This window comes from Aethalodelphis obliquidens, unplaced genomic scaffold, assembly GCF_003676395.1.
Source record: "Aethalodelphis obliquidens isolate GAN/ISIS:26980383/991018 unplaced genomic scaffold, ASM367639v1 scaffold37, whole genome shotgun sequence".
NCBI classification, from domain to species: Eukaryota; Metazoa; Chordata; class Mammalia; order Artiodactyla; family Delphinidae; genus Aethalodelphis; species Aethalodelphis obliquidens.
The window spans coordinates 13,368,174-13,395,139 of NW_020837981.1; the positions used below are offsets into that span (position 1 = coordinate 13,368,174).

Consider the following 26,966-nt stretch of genomic DNA (forward strand, 5'->3'; position numbering starts at 1 on the left):
GCTGATGGAAGCAGGGAGACAAGTCAGGGCCCACAGGGGCGAGGGTGGGCTGAGGTGGGGTGGCAGCAGCAGACCTGGGCTCCCTGGTGCTTGTTCCCAGAGTGCTGCCTCCTCCAGGAAGCCCGCGGCAGGCAGCAGCATGCAGGGGAGACCACCTTCCATGTAGCCTCCCCCCAGACCCTCCCTTCCTCTGGTCTGTGGCTCTGATCCACCCCCTTAGCATTTCCCACTTCAGCCAAATCCACACCCTCAGCCCTGTGGATGAGGGCACTCGGGAGGCTGGGAAGGCAGTGAGGCTGTGCAGGTGGCCATCTCCTCCCGCAGAGGGGCCAGATGGAAACCGGCCGGCTCCCTGGAAAGAACAGCACCTCGGGAGGTGAGACAAACAGGAAGGGAGAGGGGCCTGGCCACCACCAGTGTGGGGAGGGAGGGAAACCAGGCTGGGCCAGCCTACTGGTTTACAATCCACGTAGGAAAATTGACTTTCCAATGCCAAGCCCCAAACAATCAGGTGGCTGGGGACAAGCGGCAGGGGGCTTGTCCTCCTCTGCTAACTGCTCCCGAGGAAATAACGAATTAAGCTGCAGGGGTGCATGTGTCTGCCCAGCCCCTCGCCAGCCTGCGCAGTCCTGTCACTGTCCCAGAGCTCTAGTCCATCAAGTGGAGCTGGGGCCCCAGGAGGCCACGGGAATCTCAGGTATGGGGAGCCCCGCTTTGGGCAGAGGGGCCAAAGGGACACATGGTTCTTCAAGAGCAGAATGAACAAAATGTGCCTAAAGTGCTTTATCAGTGTCCTCTCCTTGTGGATCACAGCTTCTGCTAAGTCGGAGGCTCTGAGAAAATGCATGGGCTGTCACTGGCTCCAAGCTCTGGGCTGTGGGTGGGGTATGTGTGCGTGACCTAGGGGACCGAAGGGGAAGCCAGCAAGAAAAAGGATGAATCCAGCATGTTCCCTGTGACCCATGGAGAGAGAGCCCTTAACTCCAACCTCGTTACTTCGTCTCTGAAGAGGGAAGGGAAGTGAGCACTCCTCCTCTCTCTGGGATCTTTTGAGGATCATATGAGATAAACATGCATGAGTGCCTAGGAGGAGCCTAGGTACAAACTGCTGCATCAAAATAGCAACTAATGCTTCCCTGGAATTAACTGCTGTGTTTCATTTACATAGTTAACTTACCTAATTCTTGCAACAACTTTGTAAGGTATATTATATTGGTCCCCAGTTTACTGATGGGGAAGCTGAGGCTCAGAGCAGTTAAGCAACTTGCCCAAGGTCACACAGCTGGCCAGAGGCAGAACCAAGGTTTGAACCCAAGAAACCAGACTTCAGTGTTGCCCGGGGCTCCACACTGCCTATCTTTGGAGCAGCTCCATAACACTGTGGGTGTCCCCATACCTGAGATTCCTAATAGACCCTGACACTGGCCGGGTGTCTGCAATTATGGAGGCTCTCTCATCAAAGGGCCAGCAAGGCCAGGACTGTTTTTTGTGTTTCAAAGCTTGGGAAATTGAAGTCCATCAAACTGATGCAAGGTCACCTGGTTAGTGGGCATCTAAACTAAGAAAAGCACCGAGGATTCCCGAGGCCAGGCCAGGGCTCCCAAACACCTGCTTTCCTCTGCCAGACAGGGAGGCACCTTCTCTGTAGGTAAACTGGCAGCCCCTAGGGTCTGGGAATGTGGGCAGTTGATGGCGAGATGACACAGTGCCCAGGGAGCTGGACATGGGTCTCCCGGTGGCCTGAGAGCTGCTCACTGTGGCCCTCCCGCCAGGCGGGCGGTTCTAGGGAGAGCTGGGTGCAGCCAAGAGGACTCCAGGCCCACCTCCCGCCACCAGCATCCCTGCTTCAGTCTCAGGCCTCAGGAGTGTAGGGCAGGGCTCAAGCTTCAGACTCAGACACCCCAGGGTCTGAACCAGTCCTGCCTGGCCTCAGGCACCTCATCTGTGAAACAGGGGGACGGGACCCCCCTCTGGGGATGGTGGCCATGAGAGCAGGTATATGGGAAGCCACGGATGCAGCTGCAGGCTTGCCCTACCTTCTAACCACACAGCCTCCGGGTGACGGCTGCCTCGGCTCTCTGTGGCACTGCGGGCTGCATTTATGACTTTGTTTCATGACCCTAATGTGGCTCATGTACAAAGCAGGCGGAGACTCGACTGAGGAAAGTCAACATTAGACATCCATTAGGGCAGCAGGCCTGAGTCTGGCGGCCCCGTGCCCCACCCTGCCACCCCACCCCTCCTCTCGGCCCTGGCACGAAGACTCAGCCCTGGTCTTGGCAAGAGGATGGCTGGGCATCCTCATCACTGCCTCCCTGTCATTCAGGACAGTGCTGGGTGGCTCTCTACGCAGCCACTGCCCGCTTGCCCTCATCCCCATCCCTCAGACGTCCTGCAGGAAACAAGGAAGCAGCAGCAAGAGCCGACCTGAGATTCCTCCCCACAGGGACCACCATGGACTACGTGCTGGCCGGCACACAGTAGGTGCTCAGTGAACACAAATTAAAGGTGTGTGGGAGGTGCTGCCAGGGCCTGGGTAGTGACTGAGTCGGGCCCCTGTCCTGACCAGTGGACATGTCCCCTCTTCCTTGGCCCTGGCTTGGGCCTTAGCGGCTGAGGAAGGTTCTTCAGGTGTCCTGGAGGGGGGACACCTGAGCCTTCCCTCTCCAGCTTGGAGGAGGAAGAATCATGAAGTTGGGGGTTCCTGGGTGCTCCCTCTGCCAGAGGCCTTCAGAGGGTTATTTTATATTAACTCACTGAGCCCTGCGGCAATCCTTGACAGACGTTCCCAAACTTTTTTGGTCTTTACTGTCTTGGTAATTTTTACCCAGTAATTTTACCCCACGGCCAAAAGAAATTCCTAGTGGTTTTGTTTATTAAGTAGTTAGATCCAACCAGCTTACGTGTTTGTGGGTGGGTGTGTGTATATCCTAGCAACTTAGTATCCATTGGGAAAAATAATACACGTAAATTGAAAGAAAGGTAATATTTGTATTCCATTCCTATATATCCACAATGACTTATAATGGGGATGTCTTGGAATCATAGGGGACATTGCTGCCCTCACAGTTTGTCTCAGAGTACTCCCAAGTGCCAAATTCCCAGCTTTGCAAAGGTATGGGGCCATCTAAAGGAAAGAAGTGTGTGTGACGCTGAAATTGTAAGCTGTCTTGAGCTAGTAGTTGTTGTGGTATCTGGCAGCTGTCCATTGCTGTGTTTCCATGGAGATTAAAAATATCCCACAGCAGCCCCTGTAGCATTCTAGGGTGCCTGGGCACACAGTTTGGGAACCACATCCCTTTGGGAACCACATCTCTATAAGTTAGGTACTATTATTGACCTCATACTACAGATGAGAAAACTGAGAACAAGCGAGTTTAAGTAGCTGATACAGGGCTATAAAGCTAGTATGTAGCAGAGCTGGGGAGCGCCTCCAGACAGGTAGACACCTGAATCTGACTTCTGAACTGGGAATTATTTGCCAGATGTTTCAAATAGTTCCTCTAATTTACTCCTCACAACCCCCAAGGTGAGCATTATCTTCCCATGTTACAGATGAAGACATGGGCCATCAAGGGACTTGCCTGAGGTCACCTGGTCAGCGGGAGGAAGCCAGGCTCGGAGCCGTATCCCTCGGTCACCTGTCTCCCTGGCTTCACTACTGCTCTCCCCACTGCCCCATCTTCACAGAGGAGAATAAAACACCGAGGAAGAGGTCCCCCAGGAGGAGGAGTCTTTGCCACCGCCAGGCCAGATATGAATTTCCCCCTGGTGGGAAAATGACCCACATAAAGTGTGGTTTTCCAATGGCAGAATTCATTTGAACCTATAGTTGCAAAAATGCAACCTGCCTTTACAGCTGCACACATGAATGGCCTAGCTAATCCAAAATGAAGGTATGAAAGAGAACACATCCCTGCACAGATGTAACCAAAGATGGTCAAACATAGGAAGAGAACCACTGAAGTCAGGAGCCCTGAGTTTTCACCCCAGCTGGGGACTGGCACTGCTGTGTGGCCTTCCTCTCAGGCCTCGGGGCCTCCATCTGTCAAATCGGAAAGTTGGCAGAGTCAATCTCTTGAGCCCCACTATGGTTCTCACACTTTGAGATTTGAAGATGCCTGATGGGGAATCTGTTAATGTAGGACAGGGCGCTGTTGGGTAAAGTTTTTCTGCACGAAGCGAATTTGCTTAAAGTGGGGTCACCTTTCTTGCCAGTGTTACTTCTGGTGCAAAGACCCAGCACCTACTGGGATCCTAATGCACAGCGTTGGGGGGGAGGCTGGGAGGGCGGAGGAGGAACTATTTACTGCTGGGCTCTGCCAACCATGCCGCAGCCCACCCACCCCGGCCTCGGATGAAAATGACCACTAGAGTCTCTCTGGTGGGCACCATTCAAACCCTCGCTTCTCATTTACCTATTCCTGCCTGTATGGGGTGTCTTGTCCACGGGGCTCACTTGGATGCACTGAATCACAGGGATAAAGGTTACTGCAAGGGCCATCTCGTACGACATCCCCCTGCCCATCAACTCCGTATCCAACCTTGACTCACATACCCCCAGGGATAGGGAGCTCACCACTGCCTTTCTCAGCCAGGCTCTCCTTTAGACAGATCTAACAGAAAAGCTTTCCTTACTTTCTGCTGAAATTTGCTGTCGGAGGCTCCAGCCATCGCTGTAATTTCAGCCTCTGAGGTTACACAAAACAGTGTGCTTCCTCTTCCCCACGACAGCGTCCCAGCCTCTGAAGGTTGCGGCGTGCCCCCCTGGCCGTCTAGCCTTTCTCTCAAATATTCACAAGACACCGTTTGGCATCTCCTCACCACCTGGCTTCCTCATGGGCAAGTTCCATTTTGCTCACAATCCGCTTAAAATGTAGGGAGGGGAGGTGACCAGGGTGGGGGTCTGCTGGCGCCTCCCTGCTGCTGGCAGCTCGAAGGCTCCTTGGCAGTTGTGGGAAAGCAGGGAGCACACCACATGGTTCTTGGTGTCCCCCATGGGGTCCAGGACAGGGTACCCGTCCCCCGGGACGGGAGTGGAGCTTGCAAGACAGAGCCAGGAGTCTGAGCCCGGTCGCCACCCAACAGCAGGACCCGTGCCAGGCCACACGCTCCTTCCCAGGGGCTGGGCCTGGGCAGAGCCTAGTGTGGAGACACACCTGGCAGGTGGGAGGTCCTGATGGGGTGGAAGTCAAGGCCACGGGCATTTAAGACGTACCAGAATCTAAGCCACTAGAATAAGCAGAAGCCAGGGGCCTTGGAGATGAAGGAAGTGGGTTCAGGACAAAGGTAAAGAAACCATATTTCCCAGAACTACCCCTGAGAGGAGGGGGAGACTAAAACTACAGTGCTCAGACATCCCTGGATGGGAGACTGTCACTGGTTGCTAGGGGAGGCCAGAGGGGTTGTGCTTCCCTTATGGTGACCCTGAGCCTGGGGTCCAGACTGGACTGGCGCATGGTGGAATGGGCTGGCCTGAGAGCCAGCAGACCAGTTCAAATTCAAATCCTCACTCTGCCACTGAGACCTTGAGAGGGCCTCAGTTTCCCTATCTATGAAAAAGGGGCTAATAGGTACTGCCCTGTCAGTTTTGAGGTGTTGTTGTGAAGGTCAGCTGAGAAAACAGATGCAAATGTGCTCTGTTAACTGGGTACAGCCCATGCCCCAGGGAGGGGCAAAGCTTCTCCGGCTGAGCCGTGTGTGGGGAGTCCTGAAAGCCCGCACTGGCAGCCTCCTCGGCCTATAGACACCTGAGCCCCTGTAGGCCAGAAGCACAGCAAGTCGAGTGCAGAGGCACCCGGAGCCCTGTTCTACCGGCTCAGAGAGGGGAAGTGACCAGTGCAACACCACACAGCAAGCTAACAGCCGAGCTGGACCAGAGCCCCATTTCTGGTTCACGGCTGAGGTGGGAGACAGCACAGCATGGCGTGGCTATGGGTAAAAGCTTGGGCTCTGTTATTTTCCCATGCCTGGGATGGAAACTCACTACCATCCATCTCAGCCAGGTCCACCCCTGGCTACTAGGGCAGAGAGACCTCAGAGGCTGCAGTGGTCTAGTAGAGAAGGCTTCGGTACCCCTGCCCCTTGGTTTCTGCCCCCAGGTGCGTGACAAGGCCAGGCCTGGGACACCCCCCACCCCGGGCTCAACTGCAGGGGGTGGGCATCTGTAGCTGAGCAGGGCTGGCTGGTGCAAGGCGGTGCCACACTGAGGAGCAGGCCTGGGAGGGGAGGATGGGGGGCAGGCGGGAGGTGAGGGAGAGAGAAACGCCCCACGCTGGGCACATTTATCATCCGTAATCACAGTCTAGCCCCTGGACACCGGCTAATTCTCGCCAGACTTGACCTCCCACTGCATGGAAAATCTCTTCCATTCACCGTGAGGTGGATGTGCTCAGTGGGGAGTGGGGAGAGAGCGGGGAGAGGAGCCCGCTTATTATTATGTTTTAAAAACACACAAACCCCACATGGAAGGACCCCTCCCTGGACACAAAGCCCTTCTTCCATCTGGCCCTGGCTTCTGGCGGCTGTGGAGTTCAGGCTGGGGCCCCCTCAGAGGTGGTTACAATGGCCGTTACTGATGACAAATGGGGGCTGGTGGGCTTGGGGGGCCTCCTTCCTAACAAAGGAGGCCCCTTGCACAGCCCTTTTCCCATACCCTCTGCAGACCTGCCCATGCCCATGACGTCACTTCCTCTGCTGGCCACAGGAAGCAGCCTCACCAAGATGGCCAGCTGGGGCAGGAGCCTGCATCCTGAAGGGGTGTCTGGCTGACGCTGAGAAATCTTTCCCCTGGAAGGACTTGGGACAAGTGAAGGATCTGACGTGAGGCTGGGGACAAGGCCCCAGGGCAGGTGCAGCCCTGGCATGAAGCCCGGGCTCCATTTCCTAGGGGCCACACTGCTTACAAAACAGAGAGAGGACACTACGGCTCCCGGGTCATTGGTCTATCCGCAGACTCTCAGTGGTACTTGGGGAAGCTATATTCCCACGGGCCCAGACCCCCGCTTCAGACCCTTCCTCTGGCCACTGGGTTCCCTCGGCCTGGGCCTCGGTCCCTCTAGGGCCAACTTTTAGTTCCCCTTCCAAGTCCTAGTCACTGTGCCTGGAGGTCTGGGCCCTGAAGAGGGGGCATTCTGCTTCCCCTTCTCCTCTTACACAAGGAACGCAAAACTCTCTCATCCATCACCCCCCAGATAATACCCATTTATCCAGCACACAGTGTGATAATAAACATCACAGACAATATAAAATCCTGTGAAGCAGGCGTTCCACTTCACAGATGAGGAACCTGGGGCTCAAAGAAGTGAAAAGACATGCTCAGGCTCTCAGCTACCAAGAAACAAAGCTCCTCCCGTCAAAGCACAGGGCCTCCTTTGGCCCATGATGCCTCGAGGGACCGGCAGGCGGCCGCTATTGTTTTGCCCATTTTGCAGATGAACAAATGAAGTCTCTCCAGAGTTCGCTTCCAGGTCTCAGCTTCCTGATGCCAGCACTTGGCCCCCCTTCCTCTGTGGGCCGGACAAGTCTTGGACTTGTATGGGATGCCCCAGCCCAACAGAGATTCATCCTAGCCTGGGAAGGGCCCGCTGGTAGCCTGGTGCAGCCCCTAAGACGTCACACTCAGACACACATGCTCACACCAGCAGACCCACCCAAGCCCTGCTCAAGGTCACAATCCACAACCAACCCCCCTGGACACCCAGAGAGCCCCAACCAGGCTGGGACAGTGGCTCCTTTCTTAGGGCTGCTGATGTCAACTTTAAGGCAATGGCAGTGACTCTGGCCTGTGGGGGACCTGGTATTTTATTTGGTCATCTCTCCCCCATCCGGAGTTGGGATGGGGTGAGCTTGAGTTGCAATATCAGACTCCACCAAACACCCAATAGCTTAGGTCCCCACATGGGGAGACCCCCCCTTTCCCTCCCCTGCATCCAACCCGTGATGCTGACGAACCCGGATGCTGCCAGGTAAACCTTCAAGACGTGCTTCAAACTACTCCGCGACTGCCCATCACCACCTCCTACCGTCTCCAAGCCCACGGCGCCCGGCCCAGAACCCCCTTACTGTGCTCCCTTCTTCCCCTCTTGCCCCCTCAAATGCACTCTCCTCACAACAGCTGGGGCGATCTTGTAAAATACAAAAAAATCACTCCCCTGCTCACACCCTCCAATGCCTTCCATTTTCACCCGGAATGAAGTCCGAGCCACCACGGAACCCCCAGACTTCAGAGGCTCCAGGCCACCCAGGTGTGTTTCCTCCCCTTGTACATGCCTGGTTTATTCTCACATCAGGGCCTTCGCTGCTCTCTCCTTCTGAAATACACCCCTCCCCGCCCGTCTACTGATATTCCTGGGCTGACTCTATGTCACTGAGATCTCAGCTCAAATACCAGTGCCACCTCCCCTGTGAGGCCCTCCCTGACCACCCAGTGTAAATTCACCATCCTTGATGCTATCTTCACATTGTCCTGGTTTGTTTGTTTTTCTTGACATTGTTCATCTCTCTCTGGAATTACCATCTCCATGTACTTGATTGTTTGATGTCTGTCTGGACAGGTCTACTCTCTGGAAGGCAAGCTCCTTGAGAGCCTGGAAATCCTGTTTGCTCGTTTAGCTGGGCCCACTGAGGACACAAGACTTTCTCCATCTGTGCTGCCCAGCCTCTCTGGAAACACCTGGGGTGGCAGGTGGGGGTGGGAGGGAGCAGCCAGAGGAGGTGGGCATAGGTTGGGCTGACGTGGGCCATAGGAACCAGTCGCTTTGGAAACCCCATCCTGTAGGATGCCACCAACTGATGGAACCTCAGGGACCATCTAATTACTGCCCTCTAGGATGGAGACCAGAGAAGGGGTGGGCTAGCCTTAGATCACAAAGCACCTGAGCAGCAGAGCCAGTAAAAGAAACTGGCCTCTAGACTCCAGGGGGAGTGAGGACTTTATTTTAAAAATCCTCCTTTTCGGGCTTCCCTGGAGGCGCAGTGGTTGAGAATCCGCCTGCCGATGCAGGGGACGCAGGTTCGTGCCCCGGTCCAGGAGGATCCCACATGCCGCGGAGCGGCTGGGCCCGTGAGCCATGGCCGCTGAGCCTGCGCGTCTGGAGCCTGTGCTCCGCAACGAGAGAGGCCACAACAGTGAGAGGCCCACGTACCGCAAAAAAAAAAAAAAAAAAAAAAAAAAATCCTCCTTTTCTTTCTAGTGAAACTACGTTTTTTCTTGACCTCTTCTGATTACAATTTAGGAAAAAATGAGGATGACGATAAAAATCACCCATTCCCACCCCCAGGTGACCAGAATTAACACTGGACATTTTTTAGATGTGCACATATTTTGTTACTTACTGGGTCTTGCCAGACACAGTCTGTGTATCCTATGCTTTCTTTCAAGGCTGTTAACTGAGGACTTTTAAACCACAGTGAAGTGCACCAGGAATCTCCCTCTCCCTCTCTCACAGTCACACACGCCAGAGGGGCACACGCCAGCTGGGCTGACTGCTCCTGCATGGCATTCTGGGTTGTTGGAGGAGCCGCAGGGTGCAGAGCTGGTGTGGGAGCCGCTAGGCAATGACATCAGGATCTCTTTGCATATCTGGGCGCAGAGCAGAAAGATGCCGGTGTCCTATCCCTGTCTCCCAGAAAAGTCAAAATGCCCATGGGTACAGCCTCTGGCCCAGGGGCTGCCTGACGGGTTACGTCCCTGCTGCCCTTCCAGGTGAGGTGTCCCCAGGCCGCCCTGGAAAGTTCAGGGTCAGGGCTGTTCTTCGAGAGCCCCGAGGCATAAACTTCCCCTGCCTTCCCAGCGTCATGCTCTAGGGTTGAGCCACCCCTCCTCACGAAGGGGAGCTGGCTGCCAACACATTGCAAAGTGGAAAACCTGTGCCATCGTCGCGAACTGCCGTCAGCCCCATCACCACACCTGGCCAGACCCCACCCCAGTGCTGGTGTGGGCCCCCTGGCAGGCACCAGGAGGTGGCTCAGACCCTGGGCTGCGGGGCCCTTAGAACTAAGTCCAAGCCCTTCACTTCCAGAGGGGGATCCTGAAGCCAGAGAGGAGCAATGCCTTGTTCCAGTGCAAACAGCCAGTCAGTGGCTGCAGCACCCCTGGTATCTTGGCATCACATTGGCATAAAGAGAATCACAACAGGGAGAAAGGAAGAGGGGTGCCCGGACTCTGGCCTTTGTCAACCTATGAAATGGGGCATGGGACAAACTGGAAGAGGTGAACAGAGAGGTGGAGAGTCACAGCAAGAAGGACAGAGAAAGAGAAACGTGAGAGCACCTGGCAATGGCGGGGGGTGAGAGGGGCTCTTTGGGGGTCTCTTGTACTTTTCTGAACCTGGAACCCACTTGGGTTCCTGCTTGGGGCCCTGGAGGCAGGGAAGAAGGTGACATCCATCTCTGGACTTCCTCCACACTCAGCGCTGCCTCTTCCACAAGGCCGGCACCAGCCCTAAGGCTCCATGGGCCCCAGGGAAGGCAGACCTTGCAGACTAGGCTCCCAGGAATACCCTGCAGACCAGAGGTAGGGAGTAACTGGTCTCAGGTCACACAGAGGGTTGGAAGCAAAGCTAGGACTGGAATGTGGGCATCCGGGCACTCAGACCAATGCTCTTGCCCTTGCCTCTCTCTGGTTCCAACAGTGGGGAAGACCCTAGCCCTGAGCTTGGGTGAGCAGCTGAGCTATCAGGGTGGAGATGTGGGGAGACAGGTGGCACTGGCCCAGGGGAAGGCCTAGGTGGCCGCACAGGTGCACCTTGAGGGAGACAGGGCAGGGACTCACCCCCATTCCTTCATTCATTCATCAAACATTTTCTGAGTGCTTCCCCTTGATCATGCCTATAGCAGGATCTGGAGAGCAACAACCAAGCTTCAGTTCCACCAACAAGAAGCTCACAACAAAGATTCAAGGTTAAGGACCCAGACAGCCGGACTCCCAGACTCATGCTCAGTCTGCTTCCAGCCTAGCCCCACAGCCATGTGATGGTCCTTCTGCCTGCTGAGCCACCACCATCGGTGCAGAAATAAATCTACAGCTTTGTCTGCAGCTCCCTCCTTCTCCATCAAGGAGTCAGTCCACCTCCTCCAGGAAGTAGGCTTTGACTACTTCTGCCTTGATGACTGTAGGGATTTCTCATTCTTCAGCCTCCTAAAATCCCTCGTATTTCTTAGGCTGAAGCACACTGGTGCTGCCACTGGCTCATGAGGTGACCTTAGGTAAGCCACTTCCCCCTGGACCTCAATCTTCCCTTCTGGGAAATGGGGCCACTTTGATTTGCTTCACCCTCCAGGGTTGCTGGAAACATCAAGGTCAGAAGTGTGAAACTGTTTTGCCAGCTGGGCTGCCCTGTGCATTTGCTAATTTTTATTATTGCTTTTCGCAGTGAGAAACAGTAGGCGTACTTTCGCTGGGCTGGCAGGGGCGCTGGCTGACATCTTGACCAACAGCTCCAGGGTCTCCCTCCGGGTTTGAGGTGCCGGCCAGGTGCCCCACTCCCCAATTCCCACCCTGCCCCGGCCTTCCAGCTGCTGCCCAGCCCACTCTGTGATGACACGGAGCTGCAAAAGGCTGATGCAAGCTGGAAGAAGGGAATGAAACAGACTTGAGTGGGGTGGATGGAGCTCCACCCCCAGCCCCATGGGACGCCGGGCCCGGCCCCTGGCTGCTTGTTTGCACCTGCTGATGTAATTGCTGGGCCTCCTTGGCTCAGGGCTAGGCCTGCTCACCTCGGCCTTCAGAGCCAGAGGAAGGGTGTGAGGTCACGGCCGCGTGCGCCACGAAAGGGCTCTTCTCTCGGAGGGTGGTGACTGGGCCCCAGTGAGGGCAGAGGGGAGGAAAGAGCCAGAAAAAAAGCATGAATAAGAGCACAGCTCAGAAGTAAGTAGGACCTGGGTCAACCCCAGCTCTGCCACTGTGCCACTTCAGGGGACTGGTCCCATGTCTCTGAGCCTGGACATAACAGGCACTCAACTTGTCACAGTCTTCCAGGGATGTCTCAAGGCGGATAAGGAAGTCTGAGAGAGGAAAAGAGAAAGGATGGAGGCGTGGTTCTGTGGAAAGAAAACACCAGAATAGTCCTGGGCTGGCCACCAGCTCACTTCCTGGGGCCTCAAGCTTGTTGACCCATCAAATGGGCACAGCATCTGTAGGCCACCTCACAGAGTTGGGGCCGGAGGTGTGAAAGCGTGACGTGACACTAAAGCATGTGGATATCTCGGGGGACCTGGGGACAGGTGGGGAGAGGTTCTTGCCAGGAACCTGGGGCTCCCAGAGGCTGGGTAAGGGAGGTGGGGCTGTCAGCTCTGCACTCTGCCTTGCCTGGCCTCAGGAGCCCCCCCTCAGGGAGAAAGGCATGGAGAGCAGCACACACCTCCCCAGAGGCCTCCAAGGAATCATCAAAAACACACAGGTGACAAGGACCAGAGCCAGGACCCCCTCCTGGAAACTGCAAGACCACCTGCAGTAGAGGGCTCCCCGCCCCACGAGCCCAGGGCCTGGGGATTGCCCTGTCTCCAGACTGTAATTCTCAAATCTGGTTTCCCTGGCGATGCCTTTGCTCTTTCCCTGAGAAAGGGTGGGGGAGGAAACAGCCTCACATAGTTCATGTGTCTTTTTGGTTGACACTCAAGGCAAAAAGACAGGAACCAGCCAGGTGGGGGGGGGAGAAGTCCATCTCAGCCGTGCCCAACTCCTCAGCCTGGGAGAGAGGGGTTACCTCTCCTAACTGGGCCCTCAGTCCTACTTGGTTGCACTGGATGGGGAGCTGCACTCCAGCTGGGATTCGCGTGCTTCCCTGGCCACAAAGACCCATCGTTCCCTTTAGCCAACCACAGCTACTGTTTAGAGGCCAACCCACTCCCAGGCACTGCGCAGGTCTCTAGGAGTACATCACCTACCTGAATCCTCCCAACAACCTTCGAGGCAGGTACTCTTATTCTGATCCCCAATTTGCAGGTAAGGAAACTGAGAAACAGAGAGGTTAAGTAACTTGCCTAAGGTCACAGAACAGGGTTGTCAGCACTTCAATCTGGATCTCCCTGCCTCGAAGACCATACTCATTAACCTCTATGCCAGTGGTTCTGAAACTGCAGCATGTCCCGGGATTAGCTGGAGGCTTGGTAAAACCTCTGCCTCCACCCAGAAGTTTCCATTTAGCAGGTCTGTGGCGGGGCTTGAGAACGTACACGTCTAACAAGCTCCCAGGTGCTGCCGCTGGTCTACTGCTCGACACTCCCGTGCCTCCCAACAGAAATATAAAACACTTAGCACACATAATGGTGCTTAATGCAGGTCAGCTCCTTTCCCTGAGCACTTCTATGATTCAGCTGGAGGCCTTTCAAGAGGAACTAGAGGAATTACATGGCAGCATCGGTGCCGCTTGCGTTAGCTTGAATCAGGCCCCTGGTGTGTGGTCATCAAGACCATGATACCCATCACCTGCACCTGTGTTCTTGCAAATTACTTAGCCTCTCCGGGCCTCGGTTTCCTTTATCCGCAAAACGGGAGTAATAATATTTCTAGGAAACACACTATACACACAAGTTGCTTCGAGCAGTGCCTGGCACATCAAAAGGGCTTATTGAGTATAAGCTGCATTACTTTTTTTTTTTATTATTACCATTGTTACTATCTACTTCATCTATATTATCTTTCCAACAATGTCTATCCACCTCTACTGTTTACCTACAGTCGCTCAGGGGATAAGTAACTGGCCCAAGTCACACAGTCGCTGAGCAGCAGAGGGAAGATTCTGAGCCGGGTTTGCGACTCCAGTGGTAGAAACTGTCTACCACGAGCAAAGAGCGAAGCCCGCTCTGGCTGCTTCCTCTGGAAAGGATGAAGAGTTATTTTCTTACTTATGTTTCCTGTGCTTCCTTCTAAACCCCTAAGCTTAACCCAGGGTTCTGTTCAGTGTCACCCGTGAAGGGAGAATGTCTCCAGTAGGGAGCCAGAGGCTGCGTCAGCCACCCACACTCAGAGACCTTGGGCAGCCTGACCCCTGCCCTCTGTGTCTGTCCATCTATCCCCTGCTTGCTCCGCCTTATTGGGCACCCTTGAGGTGCGAGTGTTGGCTTGGCATTGGCTGGTCCAGGTCCTGGGAGTGGGGACGGTCACTTGTTTCTCCTGAGACTCCCTGCCCCCCTCCCCCCCCCCCCCCGGACCCCCCGTTCAAAACAATGGAGGCTTCAGGGCGCCCTTGATGTAAAGGTTCGGTAGGTGGCTAATTTTAGCTGAGAAATACTCGGCATTTTCCCAGCTGCCGTCACTGCCGCACTGTGTGCAGGACAAAGGGCCTAGGTTTTCCTCCCCGATTGTTCTCGGCCGGGGGGCTAGGGGCTGACTCCAGCTCAGGACAATTCCCTTTGTGTCTGCTTCCGGGTGACTCTTAATAACTCGTGGGGACAGCCTGGAGCTCCCAGGCCCCTTCCCCCACCCTGGCTACAGGGCCCCTAGCTTCATAGTCAGCGCATCTCAAAATGTGGCGCTGAAACAGGACTTGCTGCTCGTCAGGGGTGGGGACAGAGAAGGAGGGCTTGTGGCCTGAAGGGGCCTCCTGTGGACAGATGGCGAAGCCAAGGCGCAGAGAGGGTGTGACCGACCTAAGCACAGCCCAGTGCTCTTGGCACCAGGTGCAGGAGAAATCCCACCGCTGTCTAAGCTTCCACCCAGCACGGGGACACCTCAGAGAGTGAGACCCCAGACTGCAGGCCTCCCATTCTCTTGGCCTCCAGTGGAGACACCTGCCCTTCCCCCACACCCCTCACCTGGCTGAATCCCTCCGTCCTCAGGTCTCACCTTGAATGTCACCTCCTCAGGGAGCCCGGCCCTGACTGCACCCTCCCAACTATACCGGGGCCCTGGCTCTTCCTCCGGTATTTCTTTTCCTTATTGCCCTCGGCACCTTTTCTTAGTTAGGTACTCATGGTGTATTTCCTTATTTAATGCCAAGTCCCCACCAGATTCTGGAGTCCCAGGGGCAGATACAGCATTTAACCACCTGTGTGGGCCCTGGGGCAGGGTCCTGGAGCTCCGCTGTGCCAGGGGAGACCGGGGGTCCCGGGGGAGTGGCTGGGGGCACTCAAGGCTCAGAACAGTCGACCTATTCAGCCGTTTTCAGCAGCACGATGGCCTAACCGGCACTTTCTGCCTGGACACCACCCCTGGCTGGATGACACGTGTATGCCCACTGCTGACCCCCAGTGCCAGCTTGGCACACAGCAGATGTTCGATAGACGCTTCTCGCATGAATGAATGAACCTTCTGGGCTCCTCTGGTTCCTCCTCTCCCTGAGGGAGGAGCCCCGATTCGACCTATGCCCCACCCTTCCCATGGAAGGCTCTGGAAGCAAGAGAAATGAGGCGCCTTGGGGAAGGCACCCACGGCCCAGGGTGGCCGCACCCCCGAGGGCTGTTTGCTGGCCTTGCAGCCCCCAGCTCTGCCTGGCCCCCCACTGCCCCAGCCAGGACCCAGCATGCTATAATTAGAGTCCTCCTTCCAGGCTCCAGTAATGAGGGGTGTTGGGTGCCAGCCGTAATTACAGCCTGGTTAAAGCGAACAGGAGCCGCCCCCAAGCCAAATTACAAAGTCTGCAGCCGGACTCCCTCCTGCCCCGCTCCCTTTTTATGGGGCTGGTTACAGGGAGGGACCGGGGAGTTGACAGAGAAGCCAGCTCAGGCTGGAGCTGTGGTTTCGGAAGAGTGGAAAGCCGAGGAGAGCTCGAAGTCTGGCCTGTGTTGCTTTGAAACTGTCCTTGCACCTCTCCCGGCCCCACCCTCATCAAAAATGCCCTTCCAAAGCCGAGATTGGGAATGAGCAAAGAAACCAGCTGAGGCTGCTCTTGCAATGTGTTCACCCTCGCCCCCATTTTGGGGCTGAGCTCTCTCCCAGGCCAGGCTAATGGCTCCCCGCACGGTCGTATTTCATGGGCACAGCCAACATCACCCCTGTGTTACTAACCAAGGTTCGGTGCTTAACTAACTTGCCCCAAATCACACAGCCGCTAAGAGGCAGACCCAGGGCTTGAGCCAGGCCCACATAGGGAGAAGGTTCTAGAGGGTAGGTACATTTCATCTTGAGCCCCTGTCACTGCACTGGGCATGGGGTGGGGCACAAGGAAGGGCTCAGTGAGTCCTGAGAATGATGAGTTTTGCACATCATTTGAGAGGTCTAGCTGAGTCCTCTCCCTTTTAGAGATGGAGAAATAGAGACTCTGATTTCCACTGGTGTCTCAGGATCCAGAGGCAGAGCTAGGATGTGGGTGACCTTGTTGGTCTCAGAATCTCAGGATGTTAGTATATAAGGGCTATAGAGAAAATCTAGTTCAGGGGAAAATACACAGCAGCCTGGCCCATCCCAAGGCTGTGACAGACATCACTAATTGATCATCAATCATGGCAGGCCTGGACAGGGCCTCAGATTCCTTCTCAGCCCAGGACCACACAGCCATACCAATCAAACAATGAAGAAGATTCCACCATCCCTGATCTGATTAGTTCCCACTCACCCTCAGTTACTCGAGGGGAAAATGGAGCCCAGAGAGCTGGGGTGACTTGCCCCAGTAATGGGGTGACTCTTATTCCTTAATGACCCATCCTCTGTGGATGCCAACCTGCCACTTCCCACTGCATCCTCAGCCCAGCCTTGTCAACTCCGGGCTTCCTGTGTGGGAAAGGCTCCCTTAAGGCTCCCTCCAGGCCCTGCAGTACTCACCCAGCTGGCTGATCTGCTGCTCTGACCAGAAGGTGGCTTTCATAAGGGACTGTGGGGGAACAGGCTTGCTCACTGGTGGAGATGCCCCAGACACAGCAGCGGAAACCTCTCCACATGGCCCCGAGCTGCCCACATGCCCCTACCTGGGCCCCTTGGCTGGGCTCTCCTCCCAGCCCAAAAAGCTGGCTCCAGCCACCCGTTGCCCACTCACCACAATTGGCCTGTAGTGACTCAAGTCTCCTTGTTACCTCTCCCCCTCCTCCCCCCCACATCTTCTGTCCCTGGCGTCCCCAGCTCTGACAAGCCTCTTCAATAGCGCCTCTGATCCAGGCTCTCCAGCCTCTTAAACAAGGACGGCCTTCTGCCTTCAGCAAGGGGTGTTGGAAAGAGGTGGGTGTGGGAGGACGGTGACCATGACAGGACAGGCACAACCCTGAGGTCCTCACCTTCTCGTGACCCCCCCCATCCCCCACCCCTAGCCTCACCAGGATGACCAAAGGTCCTGAGCTCAGAGGCCCTCCAGGGAAGCTGTGAGAGCCGCTGAGCTTTCTGGGAGGTGCCTCTGCCTCACCCAGCAGTGCCAGGCCTGCACCGGAGGGCATTTTCAAAAGGACACTTTAATTAGGGACCAGGGAGGCCAGCCAGCGGGATTACAGGCCACGCCCGGAGCCGTCAGAGGCCTCTGAACTACCAGGCCCAGCCTTCCTCTCCAGCCTCCACCTACTACCACCTCCTCCCTGGGACTGTGGGGAGGGGAGATCCCTGAACAGCCCTGTTCGCTGCCCCCATGGTGGGGCCCCTAGAAAGGAACACTGGATGTCTCAGGTGTGGTTGCCTGAGCTGAGGTGTGGCTCTCAGGCATGGAAACAAGGGTGCTGAAGACGGTTGGCAAAACTGGAGAAGCCATCCTCAGGCAGGAGGCAGGAGCAGCGGCCACCCTATGCTGGGCCACGAAAGGGACTGGGCACCGGAGACTCCACCCCTGACCCTGTGAGCCCCTACCTCTGTCCACCAGTAGGGACAATGACAAAGGTCTGCTTGTCTCCTAGAGGCTCTGGCTTAAACCCAAACCATGCTGTTGTCCCAGGCGCTCTCCCCAGCAGACAGGGTTCTCCCACGTCTCAGATGGGCAGCCTTGGAGCTGCCCGGGGCTGTCTGCCCCTAAATGGCAGGAGTGGGGCAGAGGACCCAGGCCCACTGACCTGGCTGAGTTTGGGGGTGGCTGAGGCTCTGTGCCCTCAGGTTTTCTCTGTGACCTGAGTTCCTTCTCTATAAAATGGGGAGACCCATGTGAATCTCCCAGGCCTGTTGTTCAGGTAAACAGAGTCACAAATGTGAAAGTAATCGGCACAGGGCCTGGCTGGGCTGCTCAGAAAACTCATGCCAGACTTGGTTAGGGTTGAAGTATATACTAAATTCATCTCTCTGGGCCTCAGTTTCTTAATATTCAGGTGGGTGAACAGTGCATTCTTCTTAAAGATGTGAAAGTGTTTTATGACCTCTAAAGGGCTGTCCAAGTCTAAGATTAGTCACTGTGATTTTTCTAATGAACAACTACACTTCCCCTTCTTCCACCCTGTCCGCGAGGCGAGGCTGGCCCATTTCTAACCCAGCTCACTCGTGTGAATCTGGTGACATCTGGCTCACGTGGCCCCAGGCGGCCGCCTGCCCTGAGGTTCAGCCTATTCTTGGTTACCTGCCAGCTGCCTCTTGGACAGGGCGGTGACTGGAGGGCCCCTGGGCAGGGAGGACAAAGGCGGGCTGGGGATGCTTAGTTCTCTGGGGAAGAAGCCTTTACCTATTAGGTGAATCCTCTGCTGGGCATCAACCCCAAGAGAAAAGGCAATGTTGGGGTGGGGACCCAGGGGACCCTGGGGGCAGACGGGCATGGGTGGTAGCCGGCTGGGCAAAGCCCATCCTTGGTTCCTCCTGCCCTTTCTCTGAGGGAACTCCAGCAAGGTTCCCTGGAATGCCCCCAGCTGTGTGACCTTGGACAAGTCCCCTCCTCTCTTTGGAAGTACTTCTTCCTCTGAAATGACACTCTTCAAGTACATGGCTTACCCCGCTGCTCTTGGCTTGGCGGGAGTGGAGGGTTCTGGGAAAGGCACAAGGGAAGCCAGCCCTTCCACACAGCTCAGTGAGAGGCCAGGTATCCTGGAGGGGCCGCAGGGCTGGTTTGGAGGGACGTGGGGTGGCCTCTGGACACTCTAGAAGCAAAAGTGGTTGAGACCACGAGGGCTGCACCCCGGCCCTGCTGGCAGCCAGAGGCCAGCATGAGGCAACGCACAGATTCCTCCAGCCTAGACCCAGAACCGGGGAGCCCTGGCTGGAGCTGAGGCATCAGGAGGGTGAGGCCCTCGCTCTCGGTGGAAAGAGCCCCACGCACCCAGGAGAGACTCAGCGTCAACAGCTGTGGGATTGTAGGCGCGAGGCTTTACCTCTTCGGGCCTTGGTTTCTTCACCTGTATCAGCCCCTAGCCTGGAGGATAACCGGGAAGAATGAGTGGGACTATGTGTGGAATACTTAGTACAATGACAATTCCCCAGTAAAGCAGTGCTGTTCTTGGACATGTTGCTTCAAGTCCCTGGGCCTCTGTTTTCTTGTCTGTAAGGTGGGCATCAGGACCTCACTTACCTCCGACGGATCACATGTGTGAGAGGCTTCGGCACAGGCCTGGTGTGTAGCAGGCTTGCTAGGTGTCTGTGGAAGCCGCCACGGCCAGGTGACCTGGCAGACTCCCCCACACACCTGGCAACAGCCCACCCTGGTTCCGGGGAGGGGACCAAGCCTCATCTCAGCCCTGCAACATGTGCGGGTTGTTTTCTCTGCCCTGGTTGTCAGGCCCCAGAGGGCTGCTGGGCCCCCAGCCAGGGGCAACACCTTCCAAACCCACGTGGCCCCTCTGTGCAGCACCTGGCATGAGGAGGCGGGAGCTCACCGCCCAGCTGGGGATGCCTTCCTGCCAGGGACTGGCAGGGAGCCGGGAGCCCGGGGACGTGGCCTGATTCTGCCCATTTCACAGATGGGACCCATCACGGAGGCACTAGCTACCTATGTGACTGGCCTGGGTGAGCCCGGAGTGGAGCAGGGTCCAAAAGGGGCACCGGGGGTCCTTAGACCCCTGACCTGAGGCCAGCGCCTTCTCTTCACTTAGACTTCCTCTCAGCCCAAATTGCCCGATTCACTTCCTCTTTGGGCAGAATGATCCCATTCAACAGATAAGGAAACAGAGGCTCAAGAGAGGTGAATGGTGGGCCTGGTGAACTGGTGGCTGAGTTGGTGGCAAAGCTGGGGTTCAACCCCAGGGCTTTTCTCTTCCCACCGTGAGGCCTGGCACACCGGCTGGCAGACGCCAGTGGAGAAGAACAAGACGAGATCTTCGGGTGCCTCTCCCCCTGCTCGCCCCTCAGTGCTAGGCAGAGAACCCCAGGGAGCACCTGCTAATTAACAGAGGGCTCCATCACGGTGTGTTCTTCCAGGGTCCCTCCTTAACCTGCCCCTGCCAGGATAGAGGACACTAGACACCCCCTTCCCCTCCCACTCCTGGGGCTGTCTCAATCCTCCTTCTTAGTAGACCTCCTTGATCCCCGTGCCCTTCCTTCTCCCTGGACCCTCACTGCCCCCCAACCACCAACTCCACATTCTCTGCTTTGCCTCAACCTCTCTGCCTTCTTCGTGGTCTTCCTTTCCACCCCAATAGGCTCCACACTGGCTGGAGTGTTCTTGTGACATCCCAAGGAGGCAGGGAACCTGGGCTCTTGTCTCAGCTCAGTAATTGACTGCTGTGTGACCTTGGACAAGTCCCTGACTCTCTCTGGGCCCCTGCTTGCCCATCTGTCATTGAGGGGTTAGGTGAGAAGTTCTGAGGTTCTGTGAATATCAAAACCTACCAAATGGGACTTCCCTGGTGGTGCAGTGGTTAAGAACCTGCCTGCCAACGCAGGGGACATGAGTTCGAGCCCTGGTCCGAGAAGACCCCACATGCCGTGGAGCAGCTAAGCCCGTGCACCACAACTACTGAGCCTGCATTCTAGAGTCTGCGAGCCACAACTACTGAGCCCACGTGCCACAACTACTGAAGCCCACGCACCTAGAGCCCGTGCTCCGCAACAAGAGAAGCCACCACAATGAAAAGCCCACGCACTGCAAAGAAGAGCAGCCCTGCTTACCGCAACTAGAGAAAGCCTGCACGCAGCAACGAAGACCCAACACAGCCAAAAATAAATAAGTAGATAGATAGGGGAAAAAAAAAACCCTACCAAATGTTCAGATTGGTGTGCTGGTGGGCACCTGGGACCTTGGGCTCCTGGCTCGCCTCTCGGCTCCCCACTGGGGCCCCGGAGAAGCTGGTTCAGGGACTGGGCTGCCAGGCGGTACCACCCTCTGCACCCCTGAGTCCCTGACTGGCTCCATCTGTTTTCTCAGAGCCTTCAATGTGCCTCTGTCTCTGGCCTCTGCCTCAGTTCCCTCTGTTCCCTGTCCAGTCCTCACCCCATGGCCATGGTGCTTGCCCTGTCACTGGAGCCTGCTCCTGGCAGAATTATTTCCCTCTGTGCTGGGCTTCCATTAGTCAGTACGTACCACGGCCCGGGTAGGGCACTGGGGGATGAGGTAGCCATAAATCACAGTGGCTCCGTCTCTCCCAGCCTTGTTGCTGACAGCCTGGAAGCTCTGCTGGCTCAGCTGAGTCTCCCTTCCTAGAGGAGTTGGGGCCAGGCCCGGAGTGGCTCTGTGAGGGGCGGTGGCACAAACGTATGGCAGGCACACAGCCACTTACCCCATAGCCTCTGGTGTATTACACTGTGAGAGCAGCACCCCAGGTCCCTACAGTGTCACCTGGTGATCACTCAAGGAAGGGGACATGGTAGGGACCTTCCTTGGCAAGTCATCGTGACCCAGAGCCTCAGTTTCCTGGTCTGTAAAATGGGGTGGTCATACACCAACCCGACAGAGTTCATGGGAGGATTACCTGGGACCTGCTGACATGTACACAAAATGCCACAGAGTATGACTAGTAAATAATCACTTGCCTTCCCCTTGTGTGGGCTCAGAATTGGGAGCCATGGTGGCCTGTCTGCATACCGTTAAAGCCACATCTCTTACACTATACTCTTCCCTTTTGAAGTTGGACAGGGACAGCTCTTCTGCTTGGAATCCAAACTGCCAGAGGCAAAACAATTCTCAGCAGAGCTGCTGGAGTCAGACCCACCGTTTGGAAAGGGTGAGAACTCAGACCATGCTAGGAGAGCACAGGAGTCTTTGGCATCCTCAGTAAACAAAGTTTGGTTGAGAAAATTAAATGAGATCACAGGCGTGATATTAAAAGAGCAAATTGCTTTAAAGGGCTTCCACTCGCTGCAGATCTCCCTGCAGATGGATGGCGCTAATTACCAACAAGGAGTGGCCTCCTCCGGGAGACAGGTCCCTGGGGGCCCCTAGGGACTCTGGAAGCAGGAGCCCTGAGCTCCTTTTGTCTCCAATTCACATTCCCTGCCCCCATAATTAGGGGCACCTGGTGAAGTCTGCAAGCCTGCACTGTCTGGGAAACACTTGTTACCACCTCCCATGCCCATGCATATCTGCCGGGACTTAGGATGAATTGAGAATAACTTTGCTCCAAATCCACAATACAGACACATGTGTCAAGGAGGGCATGTCTTCTCACCTAGAATTCTACTTCTGGGATGCTCCCCCGAGGAGCTCAACCAAGCTGTGTGCGTGGAGATGTTCCCTGTGGCGTTATTTACCAGGGTAAATAGAGGGGGAGGAATGGGTTGAATAAATTAAAGTATATCCCGAGTGTGGATGATTCTCAAGTATCAATAGTGCTGTGTATGAAGTCTATGTAATCGCAAGAGAAAGGTCCATGTAACCATGTTAAGTAAGGAGACCACAGTGTGAAGGGAAGCATTAACTTGGATTACACCATGGAACAAACCTGGGCCTGAGCCTAAAAGGAAACATACTAATATGTAAGCAGTAGTTGGGTCTGGGTGGTGGGATAAGGGCTGATTATTTTTCAGATCTTTGTTTTCCATTATTTGGGGCGATATGGTAACATTATTTGGCCTTTATAAACAAACAAACAAATGCTTCTCAGGCCCAGACTGGGGAGAGGGCCAGAGCCTGGTGTTCTTTCAAAGAGCCTCAGGGCAAGTGACCTTCAGGCTGCAGTTCTGGAAGTAGATAGAACAGTCTAGGCTCATCAAATGCCTAATAGCCTTGGGGCTGGGAGCTTGTGGGGGCCAGTGGCCATCTACCCTGCTCTGTGCACCTGTCGGCCCAAGAAGGCCTCTCTGGGGATGTCCCGTTGTTCTCTGGCCAGGAAGAAGGTGGGGGGCAGGGAGAATGGCTGGTTCCAAAGCCAGGAAATAAATCTTCTCCCCCAACCCAGCCTCTCCATTCAGTCCAGCTTATTGATGGAGACCCAGGGCGTCTGGGGAGAGCGAGCTGCCTTCCCAGGATGCGTGAGAAAACTTCCTTGTGCTGAGCCCACGGCGTCTTGTAGACCCTGGGGGCCCATCCTGGAGGCTTCCTCTGGCTGTTTCCTGGTGTTGTCAGCCTCACAGCCGGTGAATGCCAGGCACCCACAGTTCAGAGCCGACTTACACTCCTCCCCCATCACCACAGCCCGCTGGGACCCAGGCCTTGGGGCGGGTAAGATGATCTCCATGGGCCTTATCAAATCTGATAGTCTGTGAAGGGAGGAGATCCCCATCAGCCCCCCTAGGAAATGTACCCCCCATGCTAGGTGCAGAGAGCCATGGACATTTGCATATGATTTACATTAATTTGCATAACTACCTGCTATAGTGGAAAGAGCATTGAACCAAGAGTCAGAAACCCTGGAGTCTAGTCCCAACACTACTACTGACTCAATGTGACCTTGAGCAAATCCTGTCCTCTCTAGGCATCAGTCTCCCATATGTTGAACTGGGGATGGCACTGCAGGTCTGTAAGTTGACATGGCATGGTGGGCAGTAAAGACACACATGGAGCAAGCAGGAGGTCCCTGGGACCTCCCCCTCCCAGGTAGGGACCCCTACCTAGGACAGGTCCTCTCTGAACACCTCCTGAAAGACATCCCTGAGCCAATGCTCTGGCCTCCTGGGCCGCCCCCCGACCATCCCCAGGCTGATGGGTCCCCGGGAAGGGAGAGTGCTCATATGGCCCTGCCCAGCTCCCCTGGCCCTCCCCCACTTGGCAGCCTTGGGAACCCAACAGCTCTGACACCCTGGAAATGCATTGAACCAAGTGCCAGGGAGCTTGGCAGGGCCCCAGGAAGAGGGAGGCAAAGCCCCTGGCTATCCAGGGATTGAGAGGACTTGCTGCACACGGGCGCGTGCGCACACACACCACCACCACCACCACCACCACCACCACCGCCACTACCGCCACCACTGTAGCCTGGACCAAAACAGTGTCACTCCCGACATCTGCCAACCGGGCCTTCCTTGAGAGCCTGACCACCTGCTGCAGGTATTTCCTGGGCAATGGAAAAGGAGTTGGTGAGAAAACCCTCATTCCTGGGAAACTCAGCCATTGCTTCTCCTTGCATCAGGATCTCTGGGGCACAGTATTGGGGGGAGGGCAGGACGCCAAAGCTCATGAAACTGTCTATTCCGGCACCTGCACCTTGTGCGGTGGGGTGCCCAGGATGGTCGTACTGGGGTGGGGGTGTGGCCTTTCTGGTACTCAGCCTTTGGGGGTCCCCTAAGGCTGGGGTCTACAGTGAGCAAGTGTGGGGAGCAGAGGGCACAGGCCCAGAGCCCACAGTTGATGAGGGGATGGCTGGGGGAGGGGGAGGAGTTAGGGCTCTGAGCTTCGAAGAGCCAAAGAGCTAAGAGGGACAGGGTGGGCTGCCCTTGGACCCTGGGGCCCTGGCGCTCAGGCCCTGCCCTCCTCCCACCCTTTGACTTCTCCAGGAAAACCCTCTCTGCTCCCCTGACCCCCACCCCCTTCCCTGCCTGCACTCTACTCCCTTGGCAGAATAGATTGCGAGGGTCTAACTCAGGCCCTGGTTGTCTCCGGAGCTCTCAGCCATCTCCTCCCCGCTCTGGGTGTACTTTAATGCCTCTAGCACCCACAGGTGCTGTCTACTGAGGTAAGTCCCCACGAAGGGGTCCAGCCTTGGGCAGGTCCTTCACCACCCTGAGCCTGTTTCCTCCACTGCAAAATGGGAAAGATGCGCCCACCCCTTGCATTGTTCTGAGGACTAAATGGAGGCAATTTAATGCAAGCTCAGCACAGTGTCTGGCACATAATAAGAGCTGGAAAACTGCTAGTGGGTTTTATTATTAGCAACCTCTTGGAGCCTTGGTTTCCTCTTTCGTACAACGTGATACAAGTCCTACCTTCACAGGGTGATTGTGAGATTAGAAAGGGATGAGAGACGTGAATGCACTCGGTAACCAGAAGTGGGTGAGGCTGCAGGCATGAGGCTGCTGTTATCAGCACTCTGGGACTGATGCTGGGCCCCTTGACCTGCTGGTCAAACCTTGCCCCGCCCTGATACAGAGCCACAAAGGGAGCCGCCTGCTGTAGCCTGGTAGCTACATCTCTGTATCTACACCTCTGTAGCTCTATCACCATGTCTGCTGCCCTGGCCCTAAGTCATCCCATCTGATGGATGAAAAAACTGAGGCCCAGAGAGGGCAACAGACCAGCCTACAGTCACACAGCACAGTGAATGCACAACCCTGAAGGAACTAGACCCAGAGAAATGAAACTCAAGATTCAGACACCACTGAAGACAGCACTGGACAGAGAGTACAGACACTGGGAAAATACTATAAGTTATACGATAATTATTTTAACCCAGATCTCAAGTTAACTTTTTATTAAGGGAGGAAAAAAATAAAGCATTACATCTCACTTTGTTTACTTATAAAACTGGCACACCTGGTATACTTAAAGATGCAAAGTGCCAGAAAAGTGAGGTCAATATGAGAGCAAATGAAATGGCTGGCTTGAAATATACATCCCCAGCCTGTGGATTTTTTCAGAAAAGAAAAGCAAAACTTAAAGAAAAATAAATAATCCCCATTTCTTCCCTGCCTGTGTACCACTCTGCAGCTGTGAGACTCTCCCAGGACAGGAGTTATTTCTTGGTTCATTCATTCCTTTATCTGCTCGGGACTGACTGTGGGGCAGGGGGTTCAGATGGGGATGGAGCTGATGTAGGGACCGTGTACACTCTGCAACTCCCATCACTTTGCAGGCACAAGCGAAACAATCTGGAGACACAGTATTTAAAAGCAAACTTATTAAAGTGCAGGCCACCCTTGCCATGTACCGGCACATGATGGATTCTCATTTCCCGTTGAAGGGCAAATGGAAAATCGCTCTCGCCCATGGGGAAGGGCTCTGTGGCCTGTGAGTCTGAAGTCCAGGGCAGTTGCCAGGAGAAAATCCAATTTGTCTTTAAATGCCATTTACAGAGTGTTTCTACCACACCAACCACCCACAATATTAAAGGGGAAAAGGTAAAAGTTTAAAAGTTTAAAAACTGCATGAAGACTTATGAAGACTGCAGCTGTAGGGCTCGGCCTTAGACAGACACATCATCGGTGTATCTGTCCAGGCTTCCCTGAGCTGTCGCTGTGTCCCGCTCACCAGCTGAGAAAGGATGAGGCTTGCCAGGTGAGAAGGCAGAGAGTGTGTGTGTCTGTATGGGTTTATGTACGTGTGTGTATGTGTATACGTTTGGGAGTATGTGTGTATGTGAGTATATGTGTTTCCAGAGAGTGCAAGTATGTAAGCACAAGTGGAAATTTATGAGCACGTGTTGGAAAAGCTCCTGCCTTCCTTACCTTGTCTCCCTTAGCAGGAGCCAGGATTCTCTAATCATTCAACCAAGCAATGGAATGACCTCTGACAGATTACCTCTCCCTGGGTCCTAGTTTCCACATCAATATATTTGGAAGACTGAAATAAAACAGAGATAACAATACTGTGGTATGATTGCTGTCGTGGCTAAGCCCATGACAGGCATCACTAATCAATTGTGGCACTCTTTCTGATGGAGCCTGGTCTCAGAACCAACACAGCTCCTGGAAATCATTATTGCTTGTTCAGAGTTGGTAGGCAAGAGGAAGCCTATTTGCCAACCCTGAACTTGATGGTCTCTAGAGTTCCTTCCACCTCTAGAATGATGTAAGTATTCCCCTCTTCCGTTTCTACATGTATCTGGACTTATGTTAGAATCTATGGGAAACAGATTCTGCTCACATGAAAAGTTATAATCTATATTGGGGTGCTGGG

At 55.1% G+C, this 26,966-nt stretch overlaps 1 protein-coding gene across 2 annotated transcripts in view; it reads right to left on the bottom strand.

Annotated features, from left to right (window-relative positions):
- Positions 1–26,966, bottom strand: part of UNC5B (unc-5 netrin receptor B) — an 87,891-nt gene that overhangs the window by 23,113 nt on the left and 37,812 nt on the right. The gene's annotated exons all lie outside the window — the stretch shown is intronic.